Consider the following 7,246-nt stretch of genomic DNA (forward strand, 5'->3'; position numbering starts at 1 on the left):
CTCGCTCTTATTTCTACATAGATTTCTCTAAGAAAATATCTTAGATCCAAATATGAAAGTTTTTGTCCTTATAGCAAGGAACAACTTCCACTTGTTATTAACCGAATTATAGCAAGGAAAATTACATCAAGAATACATATTACATGTGTCCTCAAATTTCCATTTTCTAACACAAATTATATTGATTTGATAAACTATAACACATTTTTGTTTACAAATTTAAATATTTTTACACTATCATTATATGAGAGCTCTTCTTCCTATCATTCTATACAAGAATACATAAAAAAGTGACACTCTTTGATTTGTAATTTGTGTATAGGAATATAGATTGTGCACGTATTTGTAGTAGAATACAGGGATATGAAAAAATAAATCAATAACATGTACCATTGATTTCGAATTATAACATATGTTTACAACGTATTAGGAGCTAAAATATTGTTGTAAAGTATAATTAAATATAGATAGTAAGAAATTGATTATTGATAGGAGCCGAAGACTTGCGTACGTCCATCACCTCTCGAATGACAAATGGATTAAGCTACCATTCCACCTTGAACAGGTTCATCTAATACAAACAGAAACATCCTTAGACTATAGATATGGAATTTCCAACTCACAATTTAAATTATTATACATGTAAATGGTGACATAATTTCATATTTTGTTTAATTATTAAATTTCAAATCCAGACTCGCTAAAAAATGCATACCAAATTAAAAAAGGAAAGGAATATATATAGGCAAACGAGAAAGGAATGTACGCCAGGATGTTAAACAAAGTGACGAATTTATAAATATAATGTTATACAACTTATGCATCCAGGCACACATATGTGTTTCTTTGATGTTTCAACCAATTAATTTAGAGAAAATTCTACACTGTCCATAAATATAAATTGGTCATGGTCACTTCCATGGATTACATAAAGGTTAGAGCAAGGTTGAACCCATGTAGTTTATGGAGACTGCTTCTCGATTGGTGCCATCACAATTCTTGCAAATCAATCCCAGCATTCCTTACAATTTCGAGTTACCTCTTCTACTCTTTGTATCATTATTGTTCTGCTAAGAGAGAAAACTAATAAATGACCATCCAATGAATTTAATTGAAATGAATTTAATTGAAATCAATTTCTAATTACAAGTCATTATATCTTTTGGGTTTACTTACAGGCATATATTCACTTGTGCTTAACCGGTGGATCTAAACATACATCTAAACAACTCATTCCATCCACAAATCCTGAATAATATAACTAACCAATAATATTAAAGTGAACTGTATCAATATTAAAAAAAATTAGAAAATATTCTTTTACTTGAATTAATATGTATTTGTACAAATAATATTAAAAATGAAATCTACATAAACTACTTCAATACCCAATATTCCTCACAAATAAAAAAAATTGAGATGATGTGCACAAGTAGTATAATTGACTATTCTTGTTTTGTGGCCTTTGTTACTCGAGTAATTAAGTCTGTAGGGGTATTTCAAAACCTAGTGCCCTAAGACCATCTGGTTTGTGAGTCATTGGCCTAAAGCTCACTACATGGGTAACATAGAAAGCCTAAGAAAACGGACATTACACGGTCAGTTAAAAAACCAAAAATAAAACTGTGAATTTTGGCTAGATACTTGTTTGATAGAGATTGGGTCTGTTCAATATGGGTTGAAAAAGAGGTAATGTACTTACTCAATTGATTCTTCATAAACCTACTTTCACGATGCACCTTGGCATTTTCTGTAAATGCTCAGAGTCGATATAAATAGATTGTTGATACATATATCTTGGCTATAATTAGAAGATTCTTAAAGGCATGTATTTTCCTAAAAATTCTCATGTTGACACCGATAAATGTTATTGTTGATAGAGTTTGGACACTTGCTACAGTATTTCACAGATTTTATGGCATATCTTCTGTAATCCCTTAGGAGACAACACTCCTCTTGTAGAGATCATCTATGAGTTTAACGGGTTGGTAAACCTAAAATTTCCCGTCACGCCTACGAAAAGGAGCATATGACTTTTCTTAGTTAGCATTTTTCTTTTTGATTTTTCTCGAGGACGAGTAAAAGTTAGGTATGGGGGCATTTGTTAGGTCCATATTATTACATATTATTAATACCTATTTTATATTCGTTTTCGTAATTTTATTAATAAATAAATTGTTTTACTACTTGAGATGGTTTAGCAAAGGCCTTTCTACTCAAATTTTTCAGTCAGAAGAAGACTACAAAGTTCAGGAACGACATATCTAACTTTCATCAAGAAGATGAGGATCTCTTCATGATACGTGTAAAATATACAAAAGGCTTTAGAGACAATATCCTCACCATGGCATTCCTGACTGGTTGTTGATCCAGACATTCTACAACGGGTTAACATAAGAATTCTGAATTTTTGTTGATGCTGCTTATAGTGGATCTATTATGAAGAAGAACAATGAGGTTGCGAAAGCTTTGTTAGATGACATGGCGTTCAACGATAACTATCCGTACAGTGATAGAAATCATCCTAAGAAGGGAGGTAATTATGATGTTAATGCTCTAACCTTGTTGAATATTACTATGCAGGCAATGGTTAAAAATATTGAGCAATTGGATTCTAAAACTTTATCTACAGTTGCCTCATGTGAGATTTATGGTATACTTGGACACACTCAAAATATTTTTCAGTTCAATCCCTCTGGATTAGCAATGGAACAAGCAAATGTCCTTTACAACCAAAATCAAAGGCAACAATATAATCCTTACTCTAACACGTGCAATCTAGGTTGGAGATATAATATCCGGGATATCGCGTGTAATTATTTATCTATTAATGATTATTATATGATTATTATGTGATTTCCGGTGAATTATCTATTGATTGATGTGGATATTTAGATGTATATATGTGATAAAATGTGAGTGTGCTAAGTTTAATATGTCCAGAATAAAATATAGATAATTGTGATATTTTTATGGTAATTTTTGGATCGTTATATGATTTTATAATGATTTACAGATTTAATAATTATTTTCTGTATATTTAGAAAACTATTTTATAAAACCGGGAATCGTCCAACTTCAACCGTTTTTACATTTTTACAACCCGAAACTCTTCGAAAAACTCCTTCCTAACCTAATCTGATTGTTCTGAACATTTTCCGTGTTTTAACTTTTTCAATCTGGATTACGGTTTGACCCGTACGCGTCCCAGCGCGATATTTTCGATACGACAATCATTTTGATAAATCAACAAAACCCGTATTCTCGAAAGATGGGATAATATTACATTATTATCGTATAAAGTATTTTATAAGAAGCCCGATTTGGATAATTATCCAATACAGGTATTAAATCGGATCATTTTTGTAGTTACTTAGCGGCTAAGTGTTATTCCCAAACAATGCAACAAGAATTATAGAAGGGGGGTTGAATGTAATTCTGGCTCCTAATTTGAATTTTAAGACTGTTCTTACTTAATATATATAACAGTGTTTGATTTTGCAAGAAGTGCGTAATGAAACTTGATAAGTGGCATTTTATACCACTTAGAACGTCTTATAATGTCTTGAATTGATATCTTGAAATCAAGTATTTTGTGTATTTGATGTGTTTTTCTAGTGTCTTTACATTTCAGGGTATAAATTGTGTAATTAGGGAGATTTCATCATAATAAGCTTAGGGAAGTACTTATAACCAGCTGCGGAGAGTTGTGCGAAGAATTCAGCAAAATTAGGAGCAGAAAGTGGATTTTTTCCAGAAGCAGTGCAGGCGCCCGCCTGGGATGTGGGGCGACCGCGTGGAGATGCAAGCGCCCGCCTGGGAACTGAGGCGGCCGCCTGGGGTCGTATTTTTAGAATCTGGATTTTTATAATTAGACTTCTATTGGGCTTCTAACGGCGCTGTATCTTGTGGACTTTTATATATGTAATCTTGAGAGATGTTTCACAACATGCAACAAGTATCAATCAAGCAAAGAGCAAGGAGAGAAGATTAAGAAGACCATTTTAGCACACCGCAATGAAGAAGAGGAAGCATACACTATCTTGTGATTCTTTTATTTGTTGTAACAGTGGATGCTAGTTTTCTTTACTTTGAACCTTAACACTCTTGTGACGTACTCTGGTTTTTAAAAGTATTTTTATTAGTTTATATTGTTGTGTGATTATAATGTTTTGATATGAACCCATGGTGATGATGATTTCTATCATGGGCTAATCGTGATCATAGGGTCGTAGCAGATTTACTATGGATTTCTTTAGTTAATTGTTTAATACCTTGGTATGTGATGATTGTATGATATCTAGCATATGTTGTGCTTATTCGTCTTATGTGCGTCGCGAACATATAATATAGTCTGTTAATCTCTTGTGAAGCGACAGTGAATCTTGAGATTTAGAACTTGCCATGCTAGTATAGGTTCATGTATTATAGGCATGATTAGTGGGTAACTCTAACCGTTTTACTTGCCCTGTGTAATCATAATGAATAACTTGCGCTTAAATCGTTATGTTGTCAAATTCTGTAGACATATAGGGTCTCAACATAATTGATGCCTATTCAACTTCTATCTTAATTATGGATGCTTGGTAGAATGGTACTTGTGCAACGAAAGTTGGCTTTTATCAGTTTCATTTTGTTGGATTAATATCATCACCGTTACATGATAAGGGTAATAACAATAACTATTGAATGAAGTAGTAATAAAGTTATGATCTTATGTGTGTATAATATTGTTAATTCAAGTGTTAATTTAAGTGTTTAATTCTCGTAGTTAATAGTAGTTAATAATTAGTTAATCAACCTTAAGTGTTATTGTCTTGACATTGAGAAGTAATCATACATTGGTGAGTAAGTGTTAATTAAATATAATTAGTCTGAGTCTCTGTGGGAACGAACTAAAAAATTATTCTATATTACTTGTGAATGCGTATACTTACGTAGTGCATGCTTTGTGCCTAACAAGTTTTTAGCGCCGCTGCCAGGGACTCGGTGTTAATTTGTTTAGTTTATATACTTGCCATCAGTGGTCATTAGGACTCATTGATTAAGACTTGTTACTTATTGTTTTTGGTTGTGTTTTAGGCACTCTAGCGAGCATTTATCCAAACACATTCTCGCACTCGCAAGAGGACTCTAGATACGGCTGAGGAGACAGATTAAGTTCTTGATATTCCGAAGAAGATAGATTTTGAAGATTCGGATAAAGAGAGTGAAAAGAAAGAATCAGCAATCATGGGTGATCGTATAGTTCCAGCAGATCCAACTCTTATGGACTTTTCTCGGCCTAAAATTGATGACATTCAGTCAAGCATCATTCATCCGGCTATTCAGGCCAATACTTTTGAAATCAAGGCGGGCACTATTCAGATGGTGCCGAATTCTGTTTCTTTCGGAGGTGCTGCGACTGAAGATCTCAACATGCATATCAAGAATTTTGTCGAGTTCTATAGTACTTTCAAATATAATGGTGTTACTGATGAGGCTATCAAGCTGAGACTTTTCCCATTCTCTCTGAGGGATAAAGCTAAGGGCTGGTTACATTCTTTCCCAGCTGGGTCCATCAATTTCTGGTGAAGTTCTATCCAATGGCCAAGACTGCAGCTATGAGGAATGTTCTTACTCAGTTTGCACAACAACCAACAGAATCTATGTGCGAAGCTTGGGAGCGCTATAAGGAGATGTTGAGAAAGTGTCCACATCATGGTATGCCTGACTGGATGGTGATCACTGGGTTCTATAATGGTTTAGGGGCCCAATCTCGGCCCATGCTCGATGCAGCTGCTGGAGGCGCCTTGTGGGCCAAAAGCTATACTGAGGCCAATAATCTCATTAAAACTATGGCTGCAAAAGAGCATTGAAACCCAACTCAAAGGATGATGCCTGGGAAGATAGCAGGTATTCTGGAAGTTGATATAGCTACAGCTATTGTAGCGCAGCTCCAAGCGCTGTCTATGAAGGTCGATTCTTTAGCCAACTATGGAGTCAATCAAATAGCTATTGTCTGTGAGCTTTGTGCAGGCTCTCATGCTACAGATCAGTGTTCTCTTGTTAATAAATATGTTCAGTATGTGAACAATTATCAGCGATCGCAGCAGCTTGTGCCATCTACTTATCATCCTAATAACAGAAATCATCCTAATTTCAGCTGGAGCAACAATCAGAATGCTGTTCAACAGCCATATCAGCAAGTTTTAAGTAAACAGTTTAATCCACCTGGATTCCAGCAACCTCAGCAATATGCTCAAAGGCAATCATATCCTCAACAAGGAGGTGCTGCTCCACCTTCTAGTGCTGATTTCGAGGAGCTAAAGCTGTTGTGCAAAAGTCAGGCTATTTCTATCAAGACCTTGGAGAATCAAATCGATCAAATAGCGAATGCCGTGCTCAATCGTCAACCTGGCACACTTCTCAGCGATACTGAAGTGCCAGGAAGGAAGGATGCTAAAGAGCAAGTAAAAACTATTACCTTAAGGTCTGGAAAAGTTGCTGATGCTGAAAAAGCAAAAGATGGAAAAGCTAGAGTTGTAGATGAAGAAGAAAAGCAAGAGGAGAAAGAGGGGGAACCAAGGAAGACTACTGTTGAACACACTCTTCCTGAGGGTAATACATGGGAGAAACAGATCTATCCTCCACCACCTTTTCCTAAGAGATTGCAAAAATAAAAGTTGGATAAGCAATTCAGTAAGTTTCTGGAGGTGTTCAAGAAATTTCACATCAACATACCTTTCACTGAGGATCTGGAGCAAATGCCTATTTATGCAAAATTCATGAAAGGTATTCTTTCAAGGAAGGTGAAACCGGATGATCTTGATACCGTGGTTCTATCGGAAGAGTGCAGTGCTGTGCTGCAACAAAAATTACCTCCAAAGCTTAAGGATCCAGGTAGCTTCACCATTCCTTGCACCATTGGCAAGTTGTCAATCGATAATTGCCTTTGCGATTTAGGAACAAGCATCAATCTGATGCCGTTGTCTATCTTCAAAAAGCTGAATTTGTCTGATCCAAAGCCCACCTACATGTCTCTACAATTGGCTGATCATTCTATTACATACCCACGAGGCATCGTGGAAGACGTGTTAGTAAAGGTGGATAAGCTCATCTTTCCTGCGGACTTTGTCATTTTGGATTTCAAGGAAGATAAGAAGATTCCCATAATCTTGGGAAGACCGTTCTTGGCTACAGGCCGTACCTTGATAGATGTGCAAAAAGGTGAACTTACTATGCGGGTGCAAGATCAGGATGTGAC

The 7,246-nt window shown here is 35.4% G+C and overlaps 2 non-coding genes across 2 annotated transcripts; both read right to left on the bottom strand.

The window, feature by feature from the left end:
• Positions 1-2,245: 2,245 nt before the first annotated feature.
• Positions 2,246-2,351, bottom strand: LOC141694073 (small nucleolar RNA R71). The gene has a single exon (XR_012563405.1). It is a non-coding gene; the product is annotated as a small nucleolar RNA R71 (small nucleolar RNA).
• Positions 2,352-5,600: 3,249 nt separating this feature from the next.
• Positions 5,601-5,707, bottom strand: LOC141694243 (small nucleolar RNA R71). Its single transcript, XR_012563564.1, has one exon. It is a non-coding gene; the product is annotated as a small nucleolar RNA R71 (small nucleolar RNA).
• Between the last annotated feature and the right edge of the window lie 1,539 nt (positions 5,708-7,246).

Source organism: Apium graveolens, chromosome 10 (genome assembly GCF_009905375.1).
Source record: "Apium graveolens cultivar Ventura chromosome 10, ASM990537v1, whole genome shotgun sequence".
NCBI lineage: Eukaryota > Viridiplantae > Streptophyta > Magnoliopsida > Apiales > Apiaceae > Apium > Apium graveolens.